The sequence below is a fragment of the Diplotaxodon limnothrissa genome, linkage group LG3 (genome assembly GCF_057381915.1).
Source record: "Diplotaxodon limnothrissa isolate DT_005_m linkage group LG3, D_limnothrissa_male_GT1.1, whole genome shotgun sequence".
NCBI classification, from domain to species: domain Eukaryota; kingdom Metazoa; phylum Chordata; class Actinopteri; order Cichliformes; family Cichlidae; genus Diplotaxodon; species Diplotaxodon limnothrissa.
In genome coordinates this window covers 40,687,749-40,715,479 of record NC_140598.1, presented here as the reverse complement: position 1 = coordinate 40,715,479, position 27,731 = coordinate 40,687,749, and the positions used below count along the sequence as shown (strand labels likewise).

Here is a 27,731-nt window from a genome sequence, read left to right as displayed (position 1 = left end):
ACCAGAAAAGCTGACAGCACTTTATGAAGCTCACAATCGTGTAAACACCTTGAGAGTGAATCAAGAAATACACCAAAACCTCATGAGGCGGGCTGTGATGACCAACCTGACAAACTAAAGCGAAACACATTACACACCCCTCGTCCAAAGGCAGCCGGTCACAACGCGCTCCATCCGGAGATGGACCCCAGAAAAGGAGGATGCTCTGAGAGACTGCTATGACACCACAGACTGGGATGTGCTCCTGAGCCCACATGGTGAGGACATAGAGGGGGCGACACACTGTCTTACAGACTACCTCAACTTTTGTGTGGACACAGTCGCCCCTGCTAAGACGGTACGGTGTTATCCTAATAACAAACCGTGGGTAACACAGGAAGTCAAAGCTGTCCTCAACATGAAGAAGAAGGCTTTCAGGAGCAAAGTGAAGGAGGAGATGAAAGCAGCACAGCGGGAGGTAAAACGCTGCCTGAGGGAAGCAAAGGACACCTACAGGAGGAAGGTGGAGCAGAAGTTGGAGAGGAACAATATGAGGGAGGTCTGGAATGGTGTGAAAACCATCACAGGCCACAACACCAAGAAAAGCACAGTGGGGGGGACTGTGGAGAAGGCAAACGAACTCAACAACTTCTTCAACAGGTTTGACCAGCCCACAACCCCCCCACCCTCACCCTCACCTTCACTACAGAGTCCAATCCCCACTCTCCTGCCTCCCTCGCTTCCCCCCCTTCCTGACACCATGACACCCCCCTCCTCCAATCCCTCTCTCAGCAGCAAGACATCTCCCCCCCTCCCCTCCTCCCAAACATCTCCCAGTGTCACAGTGGATCAGGTCAGGAGACAACTGAGGAAGCTTCGCCCCAGAAAGGCAGCAGGCCCAGACAAGGTGTGTCCTAGGATGCTAAAGGCGTGTGCTGCTGAACTTGGGGAGCCGCTACAACGAGTCTTCAACCTCAGTCTGCGACTGGGGAGAGTGCCCGCCCTATGGAAGACATCCTGCATCGTCCCGGTCCCCAAAAAGAACCGGCCCAATGAGCTGAATGACTTCCGACCGGTGGCACTGACGTCACATCTTATGAAGACTCTAGAGCGGCTCTTCCTCAACCTCCTCCGACCACAGGTACAACATGCCCAGGACCCACTACAGTTTGCATACAAGGCGGGTGTCGGAGTGGAGGATGCCATCCTGTACCTCCTACACAGAGCCCACTCACACCTGGATGGGGGAAAAGGCACGGTCAGGATCCTGTTTCTTGACTTTTCCAGTGCCTTTAATACCATCCGGCCCTGTATGCTTCAGGAACAGGATGGAGGTGGACCCCTGCCTGGTCGCTTGGATCTCCGACTACCTCACCGACAGACCACAGTACGTCAGGCTGAAGGACATCACGTCTGACACTGTGGTCAGCAGCACAGGAGCACCACAGGGAACTGTGCTGTCCCCTCTTCTCTTCACCCTGTACACCTCTGACTTCGGCTACAACTCTGAATTATGCCACATTCAGAAGTTTGCAGACGACACAGCCATCATGGGGTGTATCTGGGATGATCAGGAAGAGGAGTACAGAAGTCTGGTGAGGAACTTTGTCGCATGGAGTCACACAAACCACCTGCAACTCAACACCTCAAAGACTAAGGAACTGGTTGTGGACTTCGGGAGGTCTAGAGCAGGTCCACTGCCGGTTCAGATAGAGGGGGAGGAGGTGGAGGTGGTCAACAAGTACAAGTACCTCGGGCTGTGGGTGGACAATAAACTGGACTGGTCATGCAACACAGAGCACCTGTATAAAAAAGCCCAAAGCCGACTGTACTTCCTCAGGAGGCTGAGGTCTTTTAACATCTGCAGGAAGCTCCTGAGGATGTTTTACCAGTCGGTGGTTGCTGGAGTACTTTTCTATGCTGTGGTGTGCTGGGGGAGCAGCACAGCAAAGAGGGACTCATCCAGGCTGGAGAAACTGATCAGGAGGGCTAGCTCTGTGGTCGGCATGAAGCTGGACACTCTGGTGACAGTGGCAGAGAAAAGGACATTAAAGAAACTGATGGACATTATGGACAATGCCAGACATCCTCTGCACACGGCCATTAACAACCAGAAGAGTCTGTTCAGTGACAGGTTGCTTCTCCCAAAGACAAGAACTAACAGACTTAAAAACTCCTTTGCCCCACACGCCATCAGACTGTTTAACTCCTCTCTGGAGGGGAGAGGGAGGGGAAACAGGAGGACAAAGGAGGGGGGAACAACTAAGCTGTAGTGCCTCTTCACCTCACTGTGCAATACCTTGTGCAATACTTTTGTAAATAGTCAACAGTGCAATAGACCTCAATACTTGAAATGTGCAATTCACTTGTATTTTTATTTTTTATTCCTATTTATTCTATTTATCCCCTTCGTATATTTTATTTATATTGTCTCTGTATTTATATGTGTGTGTGTGTGTGTGTGTGTGTGTGTGTGTGTGTGTGTGTGTGTGTGTGTGTGTGTGTGTATATATATATAATATTCTGTAACTCTGTCGGTGCTGTGCTTTTTTGGAAATCGAATTTCCCAGAGGAACCCACCCGAGGGATTAATAAAGTTCTATCTTATCTCTTATCTTATCTTATTTGCTTTATTATTATTATTATTATTATTAAATTATAGTGAATTTTGTGAGCACAAATTGAAGTTTTGCTTTAACTTTAACATGCCTGGGTGTGCCACCGAGCTATTAAACAGCTATAAACTAACTGGATCAGGAGTTGCCCATCAGCAGGTACCAAGAAGTCATACCAGTCTGAACTAACCACCAAAACTGATTGTTTTAATATAAATGTTTATTCTCTTCCACAGCCTGTCAGATATATGATTTATCTGTTTTATTGATTAGCCTTTCTTTAAGTGTTCCCCTTTATTTTGTGCCATAGAACGTGAGACTTTATCAAAATATGAAGCACTTTGTCACTGTGCTTTGAAAATGCCATAAAAAAAGTTATTATTATTATTATTTCACGTCATATGTAAGTGAAAGTAGTCCTTGAAGCTGCATCTTTATCTGTATTTTTTTTAAAGGTCATGGCTTCTACCTGACTTCACCTCTTCAGAGTTATTCCTGAAAACAGGAAACATCCTAAATATTTTCTCAAATGGTTCAACCTGGCTTCGCAAGACAAGTGATTCCGTTGGACTCCCCCCCCCCCTTCCTTTCCTCCCTCCTTTGACCCCCTCCCAACGTCTCCTATCGCTGCTTTCTGCTCCTTTCCTTCCACCCTCTGGCCTTTTCACTTCTGCGTTCAGCTCTCTCTACTTTGTCCCCGAGTTCACCCTTGCACGGCCGAGGTTTGACCTGCTAATCCTCCCATATAAACAAACAAACACACACACACACACACACACACACACACACGTGAGGGCGGTTAAAGCACAAATATTATTTGATGATTAGGTGCCGATACAAGTGTGTGCACAGTGTTCACATAAACTGTCTGAGTATTATATAATATTGTTTGTCAGGATGTTTCCATCTGCTTGTGTGCAGGAAGTTATTTGTGCACACGCACCTTGCTTTGTGTATGTATGTCTGCACTGCTTGTACGTCTGTATTTGTGGGGACCACATGTGCACTATTCTTCACTTTAACGCAGATGTTTGAACGCAAAAAAAAGCCTTTTAAAGTTATTGTTGAAGGTGTTGGAGGATGGGCTTTGTGCTCAAAGACACAGCACATCTGTACTTGTTTCTGAGGAACATACAAGGTAAAAGCATGTGGGATAAACACATACTTTAGCTGCCTGTTTACAGGAAGTAACGCCCCCCCCACACACACACACAGCAAAGAAGACACACGCCACCATGCATCCATAGATGGATAAGCTGCTGGCTGAGATTCGTGAGATTTTCATTTTATCTGACAGCAAATCACTGTCTTCACTCTGCAATCATGCTCTGCGCATCAGTCTTCCTTTATCTCTTGCTTTCTTCTCCCACCCACTTTCTTTTTTTGTATCAGAGATAAAAGGAAAATAAACCTGCACAAAATTTCCCGTTAGGCATGAGGATTGCAGAGGACAAGAGAAAGAAAAAAGCAGTGAGGAGGACAAAGACTAGGAAGGAGAGAAGAACAGGACCACAGACCATACACAAGATCCCACATTGGTTAGCAAAGTCCCTTCAACCCTTCAAACTTTGAGTTCAGGGTTTTTACTGCAGCCATGCTGGTGTGTTTGAAACCTGACATGATGAGGGATCGACCTAAAAGCAATGACACTGTGGGCTAGTTGGCAAATGTATACTGTAAGGTAAAGACCCTCCCCAAGCCGCAGGTTTCTTCCTGTTAAAGGGGAGTTTTTCCTTCCTACTATCACCAACTGCTTGCTCATAGGGAGTCATCTTACTGTTGGGGTTTTCTCTCTTTTTTAGTGTCTTTTTCTTAAAATATAAAGCACCTTGAGGCAACTATAGTTGTTGTTATCTGGTGCTATAAAAGTAAAACTCAATCTTCATTTTTCAGTCTGCTAGTTTTCCACTCTTATTCTTTTAAATGCAACAGAAAAAATTAGTATGGGGAGCGTCACAGACAAGATGGAAAAAAACTGCTGCAAAAACAAACCTTTAGCTTCATCGTAACATTAACAGCTGTGTCTTTTTTTTGGGCAAAACATCTCATGTGAGGGAGGGCAGCATTTGGGTGCACACGTAAAATTACGGCTATTTGTCTTCAACTTTGGTACCTCAGGTGCTGATCTGAGTAAAATTAAGAGCAGTAATGTGGGACAAAAGGGATAAAAATTAAGAAAAGGGAGAAATCAGGGCAGCAGGGAAAGTTTATGAGTGAACCTCAGTTTGGATGACAAACTTTATTTATACGTCACTTTTCTTTGCAAATTTGCACCAAGGGGGGAAAAAAAAAAAGTCTAACGCAAACATCGATTAGGGGGGTGACACAGGAGTGAGGAGTGGAGGGCACGAACAGTAGGAGAAGTTCAACAAGAAGGGAGGACAGCAGGAGGAGGAGGCAGATAAGACTGATGAAAATGGAAAAGAGACGGAGAAAGAAAAAAAAAGTGTGTACGGGGGTGGGGTGGGGGAGCGTGGGCTGTCCAAAAAACAAAAAAAACCAAAACCCAGCCACACGCGAGCCAGCAGGTCCTTCTCTCTCTCTCTCTCTCTCTCACACACACACACACACACACACACACACACACACACACACACACACACACACACACCCCTGACCCTTGATTCACCCGAAACACACACACAGAAAACGGCAGGTCTCTCGCTTCACCTCTAGCTGAACTTCTCTCTCCGTCTCGCTCTCCCTCTCTCACCTCGCTGTGACCTCCCCCACGCTATCGCTGCTGTCTCCTCACACACACACAGATTATTGCTTCCTCTTATTCTTCTGGGGGGTGGGCAGAATAACAGTGATGTGTTGCCCTCACATTTCTTGTTTGTTTTCTCTCATTTCTTCTCCGCTAATGGGCTTCTTTTACTTCTCGTAATCCCTCACCCACAAACCCCCTTCCCTCCCTCTTTCTCCACCCCTCCCCCTTTCTCTCTCTCTCTCTCTGTTTCTACAAACTCCATGCCCTCCATCCTTTCTTTCCCTCGTTATCCCTCCTTTTTCGTGTCCTCACCAGCTTTTGTCACTTCCATCTCTTTCATCCTCCTCATTTAACCCAACTTCCATTCTTCACCCACCTTTTTACTCTCCCCATCACTCTCCCTGTGTTCTCCTCCCCTTCTTTCAGCCCTCTCTACCTCCTCAAGCTTTTCACTTGCTACTTCAACTTCCTCACATCCATCCCCATCTTTTCCCTTCTCCCTTTCTCCCAAGTTAACTTGACCCATACACTCCCCCCTTTGCATCTTTCCTCGATTCCCCTCACCATCCGCAGATTTGTCTACGCTCCCCTCCTCCCCCTCCTCTTCTTCAGTGTTTAGCAGACTTGTTAATGGTTATTCCGGCTGCAGGCAGGATTTATTTGCTTGGGACCGTTGGGGAATTGCCGTGTTCCCGTTGCTAATGGCCAAACGTCAGGGTCACCCAGAATTCATCATGTTTACACTCACACACACACAGTTAGGTTGTGATTATGTAATGTTTCGGCTATGAAGAAAACAAATTTGTGACCCAGCGGTGTGAACTTAGTATCATTCATCTTTACACGGGAGAGGAAAATGAATAAAAATGCACCATATTGGATAATAAGTAACGCTTTCTAACTTTTCATCCCTTGCTCTTTAAGCTCCAGTGCTCTTACTCCCTCTCCCTGTACACTCGTCTCACAGCTCTATTAGCTCTCTGTGCCCCTCAAAATTTGACAGGCGAGAGGTCAAAGGTTGCTAAAAGCAGGGAAAGTGCACCAGGCTTTTATCAAGAAAAGCAGCCCTTTTGGCACCGTCCATCTCCACAATCCAAATCTACCGCCTTCATCCGTCGTGCGTCAGTCACCCAATGTGAGATCACTCTTGTCTTTATTCCCAGTGAAGTGCTGTTAAAAGCAAGAGCGGCACTGTTGAGATCCCTGTTACAGGAATAAAGTGGAATTAGCATCCAGGCTGCACGTACAGTGCTGGGAAAAAGTATTTATTCTCTTCCAGATTTCATATCTCTTTGCATATTTGTCACACGTGTTTCAGATCAAACACATTTTAATAATCTACAAAGATAACCCAAGTAAATACAAGATGCAGTTTTTAAATGATGTTTACATTTATAAAGGAGAAATAGTTATCCAAACCTACTTGCTCTCTAAACCGAATGACTGGTTGTGCCACCCTTGGCAGCAAGAACAGCAATCAAGCATTTGTGATAACTGTTTTTTCCTTCGACTCATCACTGTGAGGAATTTTGGTCCACTCTTCATTCAATTCAGAGACATTGGAGGGTTTTTGAGCATGACTGTGATGTCAAACTTTAGTCTTGGACTAGGCCTCTCCTTCATTTGAATTGTTTGAGCCTTTCAGAGGTGGACTTGCTGGTGTGTTCCTCCTGCATAACCCAAGGTTAAACTATTAGTTTGTGTCTTTGAGCTTCAGGACAAAAACTAATAGTTGAACCTTTTTCTTGAGGATTTTCTGGTGCAGAGCAGAATTCATGGTTTTCTCAAATACAGCACGTCATCCTGATTCAACAAAGCAGCCCCAGACCATCACAGTACCACCACCATGTTTGACTGTTGGTATGATGTTCAATCTGTGAAATGCTGCATTGGTTTTACATTAGAATTAAACTAGATTAGACTCAAATTTTCCAACAACTTGTCCACAGAATATTTGTGCAAAATTCTTTTGGATCATCAAGACGTTTTCTGGCAAATGTGAGAGGACCTGTGTTCTTTTTAAATAGCAGAGGTTTTCTCCCACGGACGCCATTTTTGCCCAGACTCTTTCTTATTGTTGAATTGTGAACGCTGACCTTATTTTGGTAGGTCAGTCACTTCTGGGAAGGTTCACCACTGCTCCACGTTTTCTCCATTTGTGGATAATTTCTCTCACTGTGGTTCATTGGAGGCCCAAAGCCTTAAAAATGGCTTTTGGTTTTTCTAGGTCATGGCATGATGTGTTGCGATCTTTTAGCGTGCTTCACTTTATCAGACAGGCTCTACTTAAGTAATTTCTTGATTCAACAGTTCGGGCAATAAGTAGGCCTGAGTGTGGCTAGTGAAATTAAACTAAGCTTTCCAAAACAATTTGATTATTAACAAACCAATTACGTTTTCACAGCACTATATAATCTCTCTCTCTTATCTGCTTGTGGGAGAAAGTGAAAGATTTTTGTTATCTAACATTTTACTTTCAGCAGATTAAAAGGTCAAAGGTTAGCAAAGCAGAGAAAATGCTTCAAATTGTTCCAAGGCTAAATCGTTTCCTTTGACACCTGTCCATCACCAGCTTCATCGCTAAGTCCTCTTTTCACTTAAAAGTTCAAAGGTCACCATCAGCACACAAAGACCACCCCCACACCTGTCAGTTAGGTCTGTGCGTCCGGAGTATGTTTAAGGTCAGACAGAAGAGAAAAAGGAGGCGAGGACATGCTGGCTATTTGAGGCGGAAAATAATGAGGGAGCATCTCGACACCTGCCCGTCACGGTGGTCGTCCTGCCTGAGAAAGCAGTTTTTACCTTCAGCATGAAAAACAACGGCAGCTGTCTGTCATCCTTCAGCTCCTTGCTTTCTTCCTGACACAATCCATATTTTTGGCTTCCACTCTGCACCAGATTTTAGGGTTAAAGGTGAGATGTGGAGCAGAATTTGGAAGCGGTCCCACGGACCCCACAATCCGAGATGGTAGCAATGCACATGATCAGAAACCTTTGGGTTGACTGTTGGTGACGCTTGCACCGATCCTCATGTTCAATCTCTGGTTGTCTCTTGCTTTTGTCACTTAAGAAATACTCCCAAGTTAAGTGCCACTGTGTCTCCCTCTGAACTGCAGATTGTTATTCATGCAGTTATTGTAATCCATCGTTCATTTGTTTAAGCAAACTCACTAGAACGTTTGCAGGTTATTCAGAGCGTCGCTTCGAGGTTACTCTCGTGTCACACTGTTGCTAATTCCACAAGGTCATGCGATCAGGGTCTGCTGGCCGTGCAGCTACGAGGCTGAGAACTAAAGGAAGCAGAGCTTTTGCAGCAGCAGCCTCCAGACTCTTAAACTTTCTTCCTCTTCTAAATACAAACAAGCTCAAACCTCATCTTCTTAAACTTGCTTTTGTGTATTTTTTGTTATAATGATTTTACATTTAGCATTTTTATTATGAAGCACAATTCTTTATTGTGTCACATGTGTGACCTTGCTAAGAGGAGAACAAATTCTTGCTTTTAGTGTTGTATTACTGGAATGTGCTCAAATCGGGAGTGATGTCACTCTCAGCTCCGGCATCCGACTTCCGGATATAAAGCAGCATTACCTGCATTAATAGGCCAGTTGTCCCTTTTAAGGTGAGAGTCATCGACCCCACCCTGTAATACCGTTGTGATGGCTCGTGTGACCCACATGGTGTGAATTGAGGTGTGGGTCATTACTGTGACAGGGGCTCAGCAATCTTTAGACATGAAGAAGCCTCCAGAATGAGAAATTAAATTCATGAACCTGAAAGAAGTCCCAGTCCAGGTGCCTTCGTACAAGTGTTTAACTCTTTACACCATGCACACAACATTTGACGACTTCCCCAGTAACGTTAATGACGTGTTTTGAGACCTCTGTATATATCAATAAAGAGATGGTTTGAAGAGCATTAGAATAGTTTCCAGGTTTTTCCAAGGGTACCTGAATAGGCAGAGACCCCCCCTCACCGTCTAGCACAAACCCATTAATTTTATTCTAGGCCTGAAATATGACAGGAACCACTTCAAGGGTTACTCCTAGTAGGCTGTTAAGGGTTAAAACCTTAAGACAACTCTTAGGCTGTTTTGTGAATGGATGGTTCATTAAATGTGAACATTTTAAAACGTGATTATTTACACTAAAAGAAACATACGTTTAGAGTTGTCATTTGTGCAGTGGGTTTATTAGTTTGGCAGACTTGAAATAAGCCTGCATATGACCCATAGATTGGGAGTCTGGCAGTTCTGCATTACAGCACTAAATGATCACATTTGTGAAGCCAATATGGCTGGAAGCCTTTTTTTTTGTTCTTTTGCTCTAAAGTGAATAATGATCTATCATCAAAAACACATAAAAGGTTTTACATTCAAACCATGTAACAACAAACATACAAATATCCTGCCGTGGTTGGGTTTTTTTTAGTCTGGAAATAATATACTTTCATTATCATTTCGGAGGAAAAATGCTTCTTCTGATTCGTCAGAGCCCAGGGTGATGTCCTTCATTTGGTTGTTTTGTCTGAAAAACAATCCTAAAGCCCCCAGAAGATTTCATTGAAATAATTTGAAACAGACAAAAGCAGCTGTGAGAAGCTGCAGGGAGAAAATCTATTGACGATTTTAGCACCAATGTCCCATGCAGTGTGAGAAAGTCCGCTTAGACACCAGCGTGCTCAATCTTATCTGCCACAGAGTCCCACTGACAATCTGCAGGAAAACCCTTAAGTCAGCTCTTGACTTCTGTAAGTAAGAAGTCAAAGGTCATATGCAGAGGTTATACTGACTAGCTACTAGCACCTCCACTTTTACTTTTTTAAGTGCCAAACAGAAACTTCTTCCTCTTGGTTTCTTTTTTGTTGTCGTATTCAACCAACATTTGTTTCTAACTTCATGTCAGCATGTGAAAGGCCCTCCATCACTGCTTACACATAACCCCGTACCCTCCAGCTCGAACACTATCGCTCAATCTCGAGCTATGAATGGAATGAAGCACACTTGGATGTTTATCGCTTCGCAACAGGGAACTAATTTCACTTTCTTACTGCAGGGCCAGGAGTTAAATTAAAACCAAAAGCTTGTATCTTTGTACATCTGCCTGCTGCTTCGTTTCCACAGCCGCAGCACGCTGCTGCCAGTGACCACAACGCAGCACAACCTCCGCTGTGATACTGCTTCGCTGTGCGCACTGCACTTCATTTATCCACTGCAGGTCGACTGCTCGCCATGTGCACGAAGCAAAGTGCAGATAAAATCCTGATACGTTATCGCTCCCTGAGGGAAGCTATCTTATGCTTCCTCCACACGCACACAGAGACGCCAGAAGTGTGCAAGAGAAGCTTGCTCAAAAGCACTTTAATCATGCTAGATGTATGCCATACAGGAGGATTTGAATCTGACTGATATTCAGATAGAATATGGTTTAAATTTGCTCAGTGACCCATTCCTGGCTCTTGCCAGTAAATGAATAATAAACAGAAGCCGCAGCAAATGGATAAAATTGATTTTCTGACCTGCTTATTTTACAGAAGATTGATGTACACAAGTATATTTTTATCAGCCTGCTCATGTTAGCACACTTACAACACTCATATAAGTAAATGAATGCTTGGACTGGAAGCAGTCGATGACGACGAATATCAATCCATGAATTTTCCACTTTTCGGACACTAACCAAACTAGCAGCCAAGTGAGAAGCTGCAAGTGGGTTACTATTGGTAACCAGGGTTCTTACAGCTGGAGGCAAAATTAGATTTTTAAGATCTTCTTTTTTCATGTCACTCTGAATGAAATTTAACATCAACTGCACAATAATCAAAATTGAAGGGGAAAAAAAACGTCAGTGATTAGGGATTTGGATGCTAACTGCTTGGTTTCGTGGTTTGGTCGAGGCCCCGGATAAACATTAACACAAAGGAATTGTTGTTAACATCAACAACAAGTTGATTTGCAATGTTATGGGCTAATCTGCACTCCCTGATGTAGATCATATCATCCGAAATGCATGCAAATCAGGCTGGGTTCAGTGTCTAAAACTAATCACCGATTGTTGTTGTTTTAAACACTGACATAGAAACGGGTCACAAAGCACGATTGGTGCCTACGGTGAAAGGCAGTAAGCCTGTTCCCTTTATTGGAAAGAAATCTCTACAGTTACCTGTCATTTCATGCTGTTTGATGAACAAACATGGATATTTTCTTGAATTAATGAAATTCAACGGGAAAATCTTTATATCAACATTGGAAGGTGCAGGATGTGGGGCACCTTGAGGAAAACTTACTTCTTCACATACTACTCCCTGATACTGGTTTTAGTTGGGTGGAACGGCCCTAATCTACATTTTCCCATTTCGTCACTAGGAAGGCAGAAAGGAAACAGTGCATTGGCTCAGGGGATCCCAGTTGCAAAACATAATGAGTGTTGATGGTTCAGCAAACCTGCTTGGTGATATTAATGCCAGGGGCTTTTGGGTAAACTATTTAAATTACTTTGAATGTCTCAGAATTTCTCAAGCCTTAAAAAAGCCTTTGTTTTTTAGGTTAATGAATTCAATGTTTAGGTTTTTCTTTTTTAAGGAGACACAAAAATTATTTTTACAATAATAAAAAAAATAAAAGAAACCACATGAATGATGCAACTGCTGTATTTGTGTCACAGAGTCACAAGTACTGGGAAAAATGTGACCAGAATTAAATGGTTTTAATTCACCATTAAACACGCTGTTTGTTCAGACAGCCGTTTCTTTTAGACCAGTTTCAGTAATGTTTTATATCCTTATACTCACTACAAAGACAAACACAGCAGTGGGTCATTTCCGGATATGATTTTGGCTCCTAAACATACTCTGATCTGTTGAGGATGACTGTGAAATGCAGTTTTTTGTTTCCTGGTCATGCTACAAGCTGCTTTTTTACTGCACAAGCCTTTACCAGTGACGAGAATCCTCTGAATGGACTCACTGTGCTTCCACTGCAGGGATAAAGGTCTGCTCAGGGGGATGGTACTTTCTGAAAGTTCAGAAGCATTAAACTCTGGGTGTGTGGCTTGCAATCGAGAACATTTCTTAGTGCTTGCAGCATTTCAGCCACTCACTGAATCATTTCCGTCATTAGCTGGTAAAAATAATGTTTACTTTAAGGTATATTACACAAATTGTTAACGTAAACAACCTTCTAGAATCATTATTGGGTCAGTGAGCCAGCAGGCTGGAGAAGGAGGGCGAGCAGGAGTGGTGGGGTGAGGTAAGGAATGAATGAACAAGAGGGATCTACGTTAGAGGAAACGAGGAATGGATGCATTGGGGGAAGCTTGGGGTTCAGTATCTTGCCCGAAGATACCACAAGAAATCACCAAGATTCAGATTGGTAGACAAACTGCTCTACTTCCTGAGGCTCAGCAGGCTGTGGCTCAGAGTATTAGGCTGATGGTCTTTGTTCTTGGGAGTAAAAGCAAAACCATGGCTGTGGAAAGCCAGCTACTGTTTAAAAAGAAAAACAAACAAAAAAACCTTTCATGCGCAGACAGAAAAGCCAGTCAGTAAAGGGTTGCAGTTCAGACATGTCCTGATGTAATTTCAGACCAATGAACAGAAAACTACTGCAAAAGCACACAAAACACAGAAGAAGCTGAATAAAATGCAACAGAAGTGACAGAAATCGAGACAAGCAAAGGATTGCACCGAGACACTGATTATCCCCATGTTGATATTGTTCCTGCATCATCATCATGTTGGTCCAGGATCAACAACAACTGTCCAATCATAGTGTTGTGATGTCAGAGTTTCAATGTGGAGGAAAAAGAAAAGACATAAAAACTCTTCTGTAACAAATGGCAAGCATTTGAAGTGTTTATTAAAACCCTTGGCAGGCCCTGGGACCATTTTTGTACAATATACCTATATACAATATAATAACTATATTATCAATTTGTGTTTGCTGTTAGCCAAAATTGGGCTACTCACAGTTGTTTCCTAGTGGCAATTTTTAAAAGCATTAGCCAAGTTCTTGGATGCTAACTGAATGCTCAGACAGCTTGGTCATTTTCAATGCTGATCCTGGACCAGCATTATTAAGATGATGTAGGAAGGACACCAATATGGGGATATCATCGTGCCTGAGACATACTTGAAAGAAGTGTGATAATTCAAGCTAACGTGTGTTCTCTGATGTACATAAATGTTTGCTATTAGTTGTTTGCCCGAGCTGTCCCATCGCGTTATTGTCTCCCCTAAGTCACTTCTGTTGTGTTTTATGAGCTTTTTATGTTTTTTTGAATGTGCTTTTGGTGTTTGACCTACTTCCCTTTTGTTTTACTCAACTTGTGTTGCCTTTTGTGTGCTTTTGCAACTAATAAATTACACTTCTGAACTTGAAGTGCGTTTGACCTCCTCGGGCCACCAAGATGGGCAGGAGAAAGCAGAACTTCTGGAGGAAACCCACTGAAGCACAAGAAGAAGATGTCATGCATCTTCCTGCTTCCTGTAAGGCGACAGTGCTGCAGAGCTTTCTCAAGTTCAACAACACAATATAGCAAGAGGAATGGGAACACGTCTGCCAAATGAATTATGCTTCTGAACTCTGAGCTACCCTAAAAGAACGAGCTTTTCAGGATCCGTCCCCTCCTTCCTCTCATCTTTCATCTTGTCCTTGTCCCCACCTTTTCTCTCACCTATTCATCCTCCCTTGTTCTTCGTCAGGAGTGTTAGAGAAGTTGTGTGACCTGCTTTAAAAAAAAGTGAGAGGACTCGAATGGAATGACTGCTGGAGAAAAGGAAAAAAAAAAGAAACAAAAATGAGAAAAGAGTGCTGGTGGTTCAACCAGGGGTCTGCGCTGTCAATTAGACACTGCACAGACGGAGAGAGGGCGAGCGAGAGACATACATGGACAGAGACGAAGTGGGGAGAGAGAGCCAGAGAGAGAGAATGAGAGGAGGTAAATGAGAGGGACGAGAGAAAACTCAAAAAGAATGATTGGGGGAATATTACAGGACTGGTGGAGCAAGGGAAAGGAGGGAGAGCAGGAGGTCAGGCGGAGGGTAACTAGATGTTACGGAGTAGGAAGAACGAGTGAGTGAGAAACAGGGAGACGATAAACAAGTGCAGGCTGAAGTCAAGAGGGGCCTGCTGGGAGCTGCTCTGTGCGCTGATAAAGCAAATAAAGACAGAATACTCCAAAACAAACAGGCTAGAAAAACAGCAGCTTTTAGCTGCACTCTGAGCTCAGTTTAGATTCAGGCACTTTTTCAAAAAGGTCGATTCAAACTCAGCCACTTTCTTAAAATCAATTTGGGTCCACACACTTATTTTTAGAGGTTAATCCTGGGTCAGGAGTTCATGTGAGGTTTGTCCATTTATTAGACTTTGATAGAGTCTTGATACAACGCTGCACTGCAATTCCTTCACATTTTTCTATGCAGACCGAGTCCCTTTAAATGAATTTAATAACAAATTTTTACCATAGCTGCTCCAAAAGACAGCATGCATTTACCTGAGGGGAACTCTGTGTTGTAGCCTGACTAAAACACAGGCCCTTAACAGAAGATGGTCCTGGTCTGGTTAAAAGAAAACTTCAGAGAGATTTGCCTATGACAAGAATGTGATCTGCCCTCAATCTGGCCCAAAGACCAGGTGTATGCTGCAGGTTTGAGCTAAACGTCCTGTGTTAAGGTAAAACAATTGGAGTTCCTAGCATGCTACACGTAGATTTACCTGAAATATTAATCAAATAAATATAAATCAAATCACTCAATCAATCCGGTGTTTTTCACTTTACAAGGTGTAGTATCCAGGATAGTGGAGGGGGATGGTGGCGAGACATAGGAGACATCGTGTGTTTAAATAGTGTGATTTTCAATTATGAAGGTGGAATGCAGGTTGAATAGAGGCTATCTGACCAAATTCTCATAGGCTGCACAATTTCCAGAGTTACTGAACTCCACACGTTAGGTTATGGAATAAGGTTTCAACACTGACATGTAATCCACTGCAGCTCATCTACTCTTCCCTTATTGGTGCTTTAGATGTTGCAAATGTATCAAATAGTACATTTCAGTATTTTTGGTCTGATAATCATCTCACACGATCCATAGCAGCAGCTACACCCAAGCTGGATGTAACACCTCTTCTCTCATAATAAAGGAAGTTTAAGTTCAGGTGAAATTTCCTTTGGGCTGCTGCAGATATAGTGATTTTATGAATGATGAAATGAGATTACAATAAGTCATAAAACATATCTTCAGAGGATCTTAAAGAAAAAACCAAGAGGAGTAACATTTTTGAGAAAGGTTCACTAAATTTAGAAGAGCTCATGAAACCTCTTCATTTTAGTCAATTTACTAGATAGTTCTGTTGTTTTTGCTGTTATTCTTTATATTAGTCTCAACATTTCTTCATGTCCATAAAAGTTTCTTTAACCTGTTTCAGTTAACTTTAAAGCGTCGTCATTAAGGACAAAAGTATCTGGTAACATGGTGTTTTTAGTCTAAAAGTCTAGAAGCAGACAGTGAGGTAGGAAACAAAATGTTAAAAGTATAAAAATAAATAAATATATAAATCTGAGATATTTTAGTCAGCTGGAGCCGCTTCTCCCAAACTGTGAATAAGGAAACCTAAAGGTAAATCTGAAGATGTCCCGACCTCCAAAAAGCCACTGCTGGGTTAAACTGGAACACGTGACAAAGGCTTGTGCATGTGCATGCAATTAGTCAAATTTCGCCCCCGGACTAGTCTTCAAAAGATGATTTAACTGCTGTGAAAAATCTAATTTGCAGATCCAGGAAAATGAGACTTCACAGCATCGCTCTGCAGCTCTCCGAACCCTCCCCCCGAACAACAGGAAACAGTTGAAAGGTGAGAGCTGTTGGAGGGTTTTTCGGTTTGACCACAGAATGACCGCAGCCGCACTCTCTCACACACAGGAAGGGGTGTACATGTAGGTCATATCGGAGGAGACTGACGGAGAGGTCGGGACTGATAACGCAGAACAATGACCTGACCGGGTCACAGCGCGGCCACTGTATGTGCATATTAAAAACAAAATATATACAAAAGGCACTTCAGCGTGTGCGCGTCTGCATCTGTGACTGCGTGCGTGAAGCTATTTATCAAAGTCTGAGAGAGCTCATGGTGTGTTTGCGTTCATCAGAGTTTGAGCCACCTTGACTCACCCCCCCCAATTTCTGACCGCTACTTGACCATTGGTCGGAAGTAGAGAGCCAGCGCTCCCCACCCCGTCCAATCAGGTCAGTGAATAGCCCCTGCTGCCGTGACCACCGCCTGACCTGCTGTCACGCCGATAAAGCTGGCCACAGACAGGACAGGAAGTTGAGACAGGGGCCGAGAAACACACGCTCATACACATACACACACTTAAGTGACCGTTCCCAGATAAATAACAGCTTACACTCGCGTCTGAGCAGCAGCCGCTTTTTGCTGCGTTATCTCGAGCACAACAGGATCGCAGGCTGCTTTATTATGGTCTGAACCTGTTGGAAGAGGGGAAGAGCAGAAATGTGTGTGAAGCAAAGAGGCAGGACAGGTGTATGCGGCAGACTTTCAGTGTTTGTGGAAAAGGAGAGAATTGTGTGAGAGACAGATCCATTAGATAAGCGTCTTTTTTTGGGGGGGGGTGGGGGCTGACGGCAGATTCTCACCCCTCCCTGGCACCACTACTTATCCCGCTGACCTTATATTGCACTTATTGTGAACCGTGTGAATGCGTGCTTCTGTGTCTGAGACATCAGCCCCCATGATGCCCAGCAATCACGCTTTAAGGCAGAAATTTAGAGAAAGTGGAGGAAGAGCAGAAGCAGATGAGACCATCAGAGACGGAGAGAGTGAGAGGGAAATTACTCCTCACAACCGGTGGATGACCTAAAGGTTTGGCACTAAAGTAGGAAGACTGTAAGCACCAACTCATTTTGCCTTTAACTGCTATCCATATTGCATGCAACATTTTTTTAAATCACTCGAAAGTAGAGCTGCAGTCATATTTTGCATTTTCTCTCTTTTTTTTTTCTTTAGTTGTTTTCATGCCAAAGGTGATTTAATCCCCATAGATTTGAAGGCACTTGCGGCCTTCGGGCTTGGAAACTAGTGAAAATAACTTTGTGTAACTAGAGATCCAGCTTTTACAGAGATCTTCCACCAACCCCCAAAGGTTTTAAGAAAACAAAACAAAAAATTAAGGTTTCAAAAAGGAGTCCAGAACCACAGAATCATGTTTACAGCATTAAAAACCACATAACCTGCTTATCAAGTTAAGATTTCCACAACAAAAAGTCAGCAGATTAAGTTTTAACTTCATAAGATCAGTGACACAAAACATGGGCGAAACATAGGACAAGGTTTCCGCAAGAAAACCAGGACGAGCTTGCGTGGTTACACGGCAAGTCTCTCAAGCTGTTGGCCATCATCACGGAGGACTATTTGCTGTGTTTGAGAGTTTTTAGAGGGCTAACAAAAGCAACGTTTCAGAGCATCCCCCCCCCGTTTCCACACCCAAGTTTGCACGCATGGATGTCAACTACCAGCAAATGTGTTGCTGCATTTTGTGCAAACTGCTCGCATCCCTGTTTTTGTTTGTGTGTCGGCCTCTGCACGCTCGTTCTTCCAAAAGATCGGCAGGCGAGCATTTAGATGTCCGTCTGCTGCTCATCCTCTCTTCGGCCCCTTTCTTCTCCGCTCATCCCGCTCTTTCACCCCTCTCCACTCCTCTATTCATCCCCCCTTCTGTGACCGGTCAAACGGATGAAGAGAAGTGTCAGCCTCCCGATGAGAGAGAGAGAGGGAGCGAGGTAGAGAGACAGGGGGAGAGACCAGTGGAGAGAGAGACCACCCTGTCCGTCCGTTCGACTCGCCGTATCACTTTCACCTGACTGCACTCTTTCACTTGCAATCCCTCGCTTTTTTGCTCCATTCCATCAACTTTTTTTTTTCTTCACACATTCATGTCTCGTTTTGTCACTCGGTGAGTTCAGAATCGGGCCAGAATGCTTTCTCTCTTTTCCACTTCCATCTCCTCCCGTCATCTTCCTTTGGACTCATTCATCTCCTCCTCATCGAGTCTTGCGCATCAACTTTCCCCCTCATTTCCGCCTTTCTGTTAAGATTTTTGTACTTTCGCCATCTCTGCCTTTTCTCCCACCACCCCTTACATTCATCTTCCTTACGTGCTCGTCCTCTCCTCTTTCCCCATCCGTCTGAGTCTGGTGAGGAGTTGAAAGGTCAGAGGTGAACCTGTTGCATGTGCGGTCATTGCTGCTCAACCCTAACACACACACACACGCAAGGTTCACCCTGGTCTTGTCAGCAGTCCCTTTCCTGACTCTGACCTGTCTCTCTCACACACACACACACACACTCCTAAAAACACACACACACACGCCCATGTTGCAGCTGTCCCAGCGTGACCACAGTTCTTAGGAATGTGATGGTAGCAGATTTTTCTGTCTCCTTCCACTCCTCTGACCTCGTCTATCTCTTCCTGTCCTCATCCTCACCTCTGTCCTACCCTTCTCTTAATCCTTCACTTTCTCTTTACCTTTTGCCTCACGTCGCCCTCCCCGGCATCTTTCTCTTGTGTGAAAACATCGCAAAGAGTGAAGAGAGGTCACCAAATAAGCAAGCCTCAGCATACGACCTGGTAAAACGTTGCAATAAACGGGTAAACGAGGTCAACAGCTCAAACGGAGTTTGAGGTAGGAAAGCGTTGTGTTCATATGGAGTCTTGCTTTTCAGTTTCCAGCCAATGAAGGTTGTCAAAGCAGTAAGCACAAACATTAAAAAGCAAATGGGAACAAAACGGCAGAACATAAAGCAGCTTCAGGGATGTCTAGTTCCCGTGCACTAGTAGGTCTTTCTTTCCTTTCTACGGTTTCTGTTTACATTAAATTTACAGCATATAAAATTAACATTTCATATATGATATGTTAAATCTTGTTCCTGACTAAACTAAGTCTTTTTAGTTTCATTCATTATTTTTGTATTTATTTTGTTCTGAATTTGAGTTTCAGTAAGTTTTTATGATTTAAAACTGTCTTTAATTTCTTATCATCAGGATTATTATTGTGATCAACAATATTTTTGCTCTTTATTGCTGTCATTAATTACAATCATCCTTATAACCATTATATCATCATCATCATTATCATCAGCAGCAGCAGCATCAGGATGAAACAGTGGTCAAAAATTTCCAGAATTACAATCACCAATATTATTATTAGTGGTAGTTGTTTTAGGATTATAAGCACATTTTAACATTACAGAACTATTACAAACAAACAACACCTGGGTTCAAAGTTCAAAGTGACATGAAACAAAAATATTTAATAAAAGATTTCAGCGTGTCCTGCTTTTCTTGTTGCATCTGCAGCTCCTGTCCTGTTGTTGCTTTGCTAAAAATAACATTTAGAAAATAAAACTGAAAAAAAAAACAAAAACAATTTATTTCAGTTAAATTGTGTTTTTCCTAAATATAAAACTGAACTAAAACTAAGAAAGAAAAAAGAAGACTCATCTACCCACCCATCCATCTATCTATATATCCACCTTCATTACTATATCTATCAGCCTACCTACCAACTCACCTACTCAGCGCATAACAATGTAAGAAAACCCCTGCTTTTGCTCTTTCTACCTTACTTGCTCTACCTCAGAACATTTACTTAACCCTCCCTATTTCACCAACATCATGCGCTCCTTTCCTTCTCTCTCATTCTTCCCCATATGGGTGTAGTTTTCAGGTCAACTTGGCTAAAGACAGACTGTGGATCAAACTTCGAGAAATAAATCACACTGACATATTACAGGCTTAGCAGTAGCTAAAATGAAAATTCATTTATCCCCGTCTCGAGGACTGAAGTAAAAACTTTGCCAAAACTAAGGAGAAAACTGATATGATCAACACAAAGTTTCGGGTTAACGATGTGAGCATAAACAAAGTTACTAAGACAATATGGTTGTGAGGGATTATTTCCTGCAGGAGCGTATCACGTTTGAAAGGAAGCGGGGAGCGTTAAGTAGCATGTGCACTCCAGTGGGGAACAGTGAGTCGACAAACAAACTGTGGTGGAATCAAGTGAAGGCTTCCTGCCGTGTTGATGGACGACCTTGTTCTGTACAAGTTGTTTTTCTTACTGATACAACAGGCCTGAATGAGAGCCAAGAGCTTTTCTCCGAGGAAGAAACAAACCCTCGTTTTTTGAAACGTCGTGAAATTTAATCCACTACGTGAGGTTATCGTCATGTAGTCGTCCCATGAATAAAAGCTTAATCAGGGTTATTTTGCAAGTCTCCAACTTCTGATCTGGGATAAACAGCGTATGCATTTATAACGTGAGTCAAGCCAGGCTTGGTTTAGTTATCTGTTTTTAAAAGAAACAAAAACTTAGTTTAGCAAACTTTTTGCTTAATTTAAAGTTAAAGCGCACATTTAAAGGAAAGGATGCTTTGTTTTTCTTCAATGTGACGTTATTAGACACTTCAAATCCAAACTTTGAAAAAAAGATGGGTAAAAGAAAACAAGACAGAGGAAAGCAAAACCCAAAAAGTAAGATGAATACAAACAGCTTCATGTATCCGAGATATGAGGTCATGAGGTAAAGCTGCAGCATTAACGTCATTTGCAGTTTGTGTTTTTTTGGAAATGAAAGTCTCTGAGGACTTTCACAGTTAATTGGCCTACACAGTTAATTTCATACTGTTATCATTCGCTATCATCTTTAATGGCTTTAACCTTCAGGAAAGAAACTTAATGACAGCAGAAATTACAAGGACTGCCCCGGGGGTATGAGGTGACAGAGTTCCTAAAACTGTTAAGACGATCAAAATAGCAAGTTCAGAAAAATAATAGAACTTCTGATACATTCAGCTTGTGTTTTCCATATCTTCGTTTCTTTCCATCACTCCTTCCCTTTTTCCAAACTTCTCTCCCGTCTCCCTCCCACTGCTCTGTCAGTCTGGGTTAGGAGGAGGTGAGATGGAGGTTTCCTCTCCCACTGGGCCTCATTGCCTCCCTTAGCTTGTGTACTGCCTCCACATACACACACAGAGGGGGAGAATCTGCTATCCTGTCACTGGATAATCGCTACTGGCCACGCCAGTCAATCTACGCACACACAAAGTTGGGATAAGGGGAGCAGTCGTCATGCTGTGACATGTTGCTTTTGGAGAGTGAGGGGGGAAGCCTCGTGAGGTAATGCTCGGGATGGACGCGAGCGTCAGACACAGGGCAGACGGCACTGAAAGTCTGCACGACTGTGTGTGTGCTTAGAAAGGGAACTGGGTGATATGTTGACCGCTGAAATCCAGCACCTGAAGTGGTGAATTGGCGGACGGAGAGACGGAATAATTTAAGGAAGACGGTGACAAGTACAACGGAAAGAACTACAAGTTGGGGTAGGAGTGAGAAGGACAGCGACAGGGAATGAAGTTAAAGGGAATGAAAAGGTGCCAGTAAGTGAAGCACAGAGCAGAAACAAAGAACATCGAAGTGAGAATTCAAATTTTTAGTTAGTAGTTTTAGTTAGTCGTCTCCTGTGTTGTGTGATTAATGTCTGCTTTTTCTTATTTTGCCCCAGCTGTTTTCTCCGGATTACTCTCCAGTTTGTTTAAAAACCTTAGTTTGCCCTAATGCTGCACATTTTGCTGTTTTCACCAAATAAAAATTTGCTGTTGTTTATTCACTCTAACATCCGAGTCTGTATTTTGGGTTTGCATTCCACTTACATGTGGAAATATAATGTTGAATGTTGGACTCTCATATGAAACATGACCATTGGACCTCTAAACTGGAAAAACCAAGCAGCCACTCACCTCAGCAGAGCATGAACTCATCTGCACCTAAAGGTTAAAGGTTACTCGTTCAAGGGTGTCAATGTTCTGGCTCACTGTGAACAACCATCACTGAACAGAGGGGGTGGTACGACACGAACTGTTTGCCACCCACAATCCACTTTGGAGATCCTTTCTCAGGTGCCTTAACCCCCACTCACATTTTGCGTCAGGTGACCTCAATAGGTCGCATAATAAAGTGAGGCAAAGTCAGTTGTTTCACTACGAAACCGCCTTTTTTCGAACCTTGGCTCATGCGATCAGGCACATGATTAATAGCGGGTCAGCTACCTTCTAGGGGACAATCCCCACTAGTGTTTAAATATCTGGGACTCTCCACCTTTTTCTTTTAGAACTAAAGAAGCCTCTCGGTTGAAAAGTCTTCACAGAAGTCCAGTCTCCTTTTCCAAACTCTTAAAAACACATTAACAACGTTTCAAATCTCTGTGAGGCAAAACCTTAATAGGGTCACAATCAGGGAAGACCCACCTCCTTTTAAACGTTTTGGGAGGGGGAGCCAATCAGCAGAAAGCTGACTTAAAAGGAGACAGAGGATGAACTTAAGGCCCAATTATTAAACAAATATGGATGATTTAGAACTGGGAATCATGCAACGCTACATTAGTCGAATCCTAAAATAAAAATATGGAGTTGGTCAACTTTCAACTGCACAGGGCAGTGCAGTTGAAAGTTGCACTGCCCTGTGCCCCCCCCCCATCGGCAGCTGACCTGGGTAAGCAGTTAAAAAAAAAATGGATGGACAGATGGTTTAAAAGGAAAAAAAACAAAAGGGGAAAGAAATGACATTTTATTTTTTAAGGAGATGAATGGGTGGAATTTGACTGTCTGTGGTCAACCGAAGGAATGAAACCAATCACACACACACAGACGGGAGAGGGCTGAAGGTGGAAGAATGCATGCCTGGCGTATGAACGAGTGGAGAAGGGGATGAGTGGAACTCCACTGTTGCAAGCGTTTTTTTGGGGGGAAGCCACACCGCAACACAAACACACACCAGAGGGCCAGCCAAAGGTTTGAAGCAACCACAGACTTCTGAATGTTCTAAATATAGGAGGATTGATAGGATCTGTGGAAAAGTACAACCTGGGGATTGAATACACACACCAACACAATCAGCCTCCTACGCTCAACAAATTATTTAGCAATCATAGGGAAGAGGAGAAAGCTGCTGACAACTTAGATAAGCTTGTTGTTACAGTGAATCAGCCTTTTTCTAGACAGCCTTGAGTAGTGTGCCATGAAAATGTGAATTCTGGCTGGTGTGACACTGCCCTTTTTTTCCTTTTCTTTTTTTTTTTGGTGATTTTGCAGATAAAAGCATGAACTTGTCTTGTTTGGAGCCTGCAGTGGTTTCACTGTGGGACTCAAAGTTGGCAAATTCTGAATACTAAAAGTGACAGTTTCTTTCTTTGTTTAAGTTAATTTGATGCATAGCTGCTTAAAGAAGGCAATGCACCCAACACAAATCAACCTTATCAACCCAAATCTTTGGGAAAACTCCACCACTGCCTTGTCCCAGGTCCAGGATGAGAGAGTAGGACGGTTGGGCATGGGACCAACAACCGCACTCTATAAACAGCTAACTGCTACAGAAGCATCGATGACAAACTCACAGCGAAGCGCTGGCAGGCAGCAGTGGATGGCCTACGCTCCAGGGGGAGGCTAAGGGCCTAACTAACGTCATTGTGTCCAACTTTGCATGTACACTAGCAGCTGCAGGATCACACAAACATCAGGGTTTTGCCAGAAGCGGGGGGTAGAAATCACCATCTTTGTGGCTGAAATATCAAAGTTTCAAGAGACATCTACAGAGGGCGGATTGTCGATATATTGGGCAAAGGGTGTTGAATATGGAAGAGCCAGGCAAGAGGAAGACCACAGAGAAAATTCATGGATGTAGTGCAGGAAAACATGCAGAGGGTTGGAGTGACCTGGGAGTATAGCAGGGATAGGGAGGGATGGAGTCAGATGACCCGATTTTGTGACCTCTAAAGGGAGCAGCAGGAAGAAGAAGAAGAAAAGGACGAACACACTTACAGGAGCTTTCAGACATATGAAAATGCACAAAAAAGTTTAGGACCTATGTAATCCTTTTCTCAAGCTGTCAAATGGGCAGAGTCTTTGCCAGGTCAATTTTGGAACCCTGGGTCTTATGTTTGAATTTGCACTGTATAAAGAATAGAAAAACTTTACTTTTCTCATGTTTCTCTCTTCATTTTGTCACAATAAAAAAAGGACGTATTTCTGACCAAACACAACTCGAGACCTCCTGCCTTCAGGAATCAGTAAGGATACAGTTTAATTTTGGGGGGTATTGACTGAAATGTGCCTGCAGCACTGACTATTGAAAAATCCCAAATGCTTATTACTGATTTATTTAAAAAAGGGCCAGCTGAAAACACTTGATAGAACATACAAGATTATTGCTTCCAGCTAAATTTTGACAGTCGACAGCACCTTGACAGGGATCCTCCTTCTTCCTTCTTCTCTGATCGGACAAAACGTTTATACATGTACGTCTATTATATCTTTACATGGAGACTTGTAAGTCTTTTGTCCCACATGGCCTTTTTCCCCAATCCTCACAGTGGCTATCTGCTCCAAAATGCAGATACTGAGTTAAAAACAGGCTGTACTTTTAAGAAAATGCTTAATGGTGTTAAAAAAACTTTTTTGCAGGCATATGTCTGAGCTGCCCGTATACATCGATTGTACGCGCTCGGTGTGTGTGTGTGTGTGTCCATCCAAGTATCTAAAAGTGCATAAGTGTGTGTGTCCTGGGGGAACTCCTGTCTCAGCCCTGTCCCAGGACCCAGGATCCTTCCAGAACACCGGGACCCGACCACCCAACAAACGGACCCGTCAGCGTGATTTATCGGCCATTCAAAAATCAGGTCACACACACAAACACACACGGACATATTGCACAAAGACCCGCACACACTCACAGAGCGCCAACATACGAAAGTCGACACAGGAAAATGAAAAATCGACCCTCGCACAAACACACAAGAAAAGATGCGCTCGGGCAGATGTGTACGCACCGACGTCACGTATGAAAGCTCGTTCAGAGCTTTGGGGGGGAAAGGAATGCTCTTTCTTTTGATATAAGAAGAATGGTGAGGAAAAACAAAGGAGGAGAGAGATATAAAAGAGCGAAGGAGCTGAATAACGCTAAAAGAGTCGACTGATTCTGATCACTGACAAAGGAGGAGGAGGAGGAGGATGGAGCTGAAGGAAGAGGACGAGGTAGCGGGCAGTGGGAGCAAAATGGGGAAAGAGCGGAGGAGAGAAGAGAGAAGAAGGAGGGGGGTAGCTGAAGTAAACATCAATGCCGGATGAATGCAATTTTTTCTTTTCTCATTCTCCCCATCTTCCCCCCTTCCTTCTCCTCCTCCGAGCGAGAGGACAAGAGGCACTGCATCATCCCGACAGGCGGAGAAAGAGAAGAGAGGGAGAGAGAAAGAGGGATTGTGACGGAGGGATAAAGGGCTATCCGTCTCTGTCTGTCACCTCATTCATCGTCCCCTGCTCCGTCCTGCCGGCCCATCCGTCATCCGCTGTCACACACACACACACACACACACACACACACACACACACACACACACACAAAAATACAAACACACACTTTCCACCAACTTTCACACACTCAACAACAACAAACACACATCAAAGGCGAGCACAAACTTTGACTCCCTCTCCGCCCTGTTTCACACATTCACTGGACTGACACACACACACACACTTTCACAGCAACTATGACAAACACGCAGCAGCCAGAAAAGCCACACACAAACGTTTTAGTCGGGCTCTCCGCCCCGTTTCACACATTCAGCGATGACACAGACACACAAACGGCGCTTCAGTTTCACACACTCGGCGGCGACTCACGAACGCGCCAGAGCCTCGGAAACGGCGACGGCAAACACAAGTTTGCGTGCTCTCGCGCACGTACGTGGGCGCCGGCTTGCCAAATGCTTTTTTTGCAAAGTTAATATGTGACATCGACACACACACCCACACACACAACTTCGCCTAGCGTCCTGGATTCTCATCGGGGTTGTCCAGTTCTGTCCCCCGCTCTGTTTTTCCCAGGATCCAAAAACAAGACGCCCAGAGCACACAATCGGGCCGCTTCCTGTACTCTACTGTTTCTCAGCATCCGGCTCGCGGACCCACTTTATTGCCACAGGGCGCAATATGAAGGCCGCTTCAGCGACGTGTGTTAGAAAGTCAGAAACTGGGCAAAAGAGACAACACGGGACACGTCACTAATGCTAAAACCAGCCCTAAACACTGGCCTTGATCCTGACAGCTTTATTGTGTGTTCCAACTTCTCATATACACAAACTGAGGCTGAAGTTGTTTTTTTGTGGTGTTTCTGGTGCTTTAGGCCTTTTACCGCCTGTGTCTTACCTGCAACAACTGGTTTTAACTGTTATTTCAGCTGCTGCTCTTTCTGATCATTCATTTGTGGGTTTTCAGCAGGGATCTCTGTGAGGTAAACCCAGTCAAAATGTGGGACACTGTCTATAGATGTGGTCGATATAAATATGTAAAAATGCTGCAGATTCCCAGATGAAGCAGAAACCCGTGTCTGCACCCATTCACTTACACACTGATGGCAGCAGATCACAAGTCAGCACCTCTCAGGGGCAGTTCTGGTTGTGGTGAAGTTGAATGTTTTTGTTGCTTTTGCAGCGTAATCAGAGAAATGTTATATGCAACTTCATGCATCAATCAACTACAACACTCAGGTAAGCAGAATAAAGCTCACTATCTTCTTACACTTGTTGCAATGTTCTTCTGAGAGACTGCTGTGAGAAACCAAATCACTTCCAAACTGTTCAAAAGAACACACGAAAAAGGTGTTGGCGATTTTTTGCACATGTCGAGGAGCGTGTCAGGCTACATTTCACTGTGTGTTATACTTGTATAACTATGCATGTGACAAATAAAGAACCTTGAACCTTGACTAGACATTCATTCAAGTCCACTGATCCCAATCAGAGCCAGTATGGATAGACGCGGATCCACGAAGCTCCCGCCCCACGACACCCAAAGGATGTGTGTGTAAAAGACTTCAGTGGCAAGGACTCCCAGAGGCCCTGAATGCAGGCCCAGACTGAACAATTTAGCAGAACAAAGGCAAACCTACACAATGTTAAACAGGTTATTTCAATTCAATTCAGTTTTATTTATATAGCACCAGATCACAGCAACAGTCACCGCAAGGTGACTTATATTGTATGGTGGAAACTCTTCAGTAATAGAAAGAAAAGCTAATCAATTAGGAGTTGAGCAAGCACTTGGAGACAGTGGGAAGGAAAAACTATTTCCACAGGAAGAAACCTCTGGCAGAACCAGGCTTAGGAAGGCGAAGCCATCCCCCTCGACCAGTTGGAGGTGGATGATTTATGATGTGTCTGATTTAAATCTTTGGTTGCATTCATGAAAATCTGTTAACCTCAGTTTTGTTTTGTTTTTGTGTGTGTGTGTGTGTGTGTGTGTGTGTGGGGGGGGGGGGGGGGGGGGGGGGGGGCAACGGAAGTTTAATTTTTACACTCTA

General features: G+C 43.6%; 1 protein-coding gene across 2 annotated transcripts in view; it reads right to left on the bottom strand.

The window, feature by feature from the left end:
* The window catches only part of exoc6b (exocyst complex component 6B), a 131,047-nt gene that overhangs the window by 9,771 nt on the left and 93,545 nt on the right, over positions 1-27,731 (bottom strand). The window lies entirely within an intron of this gene.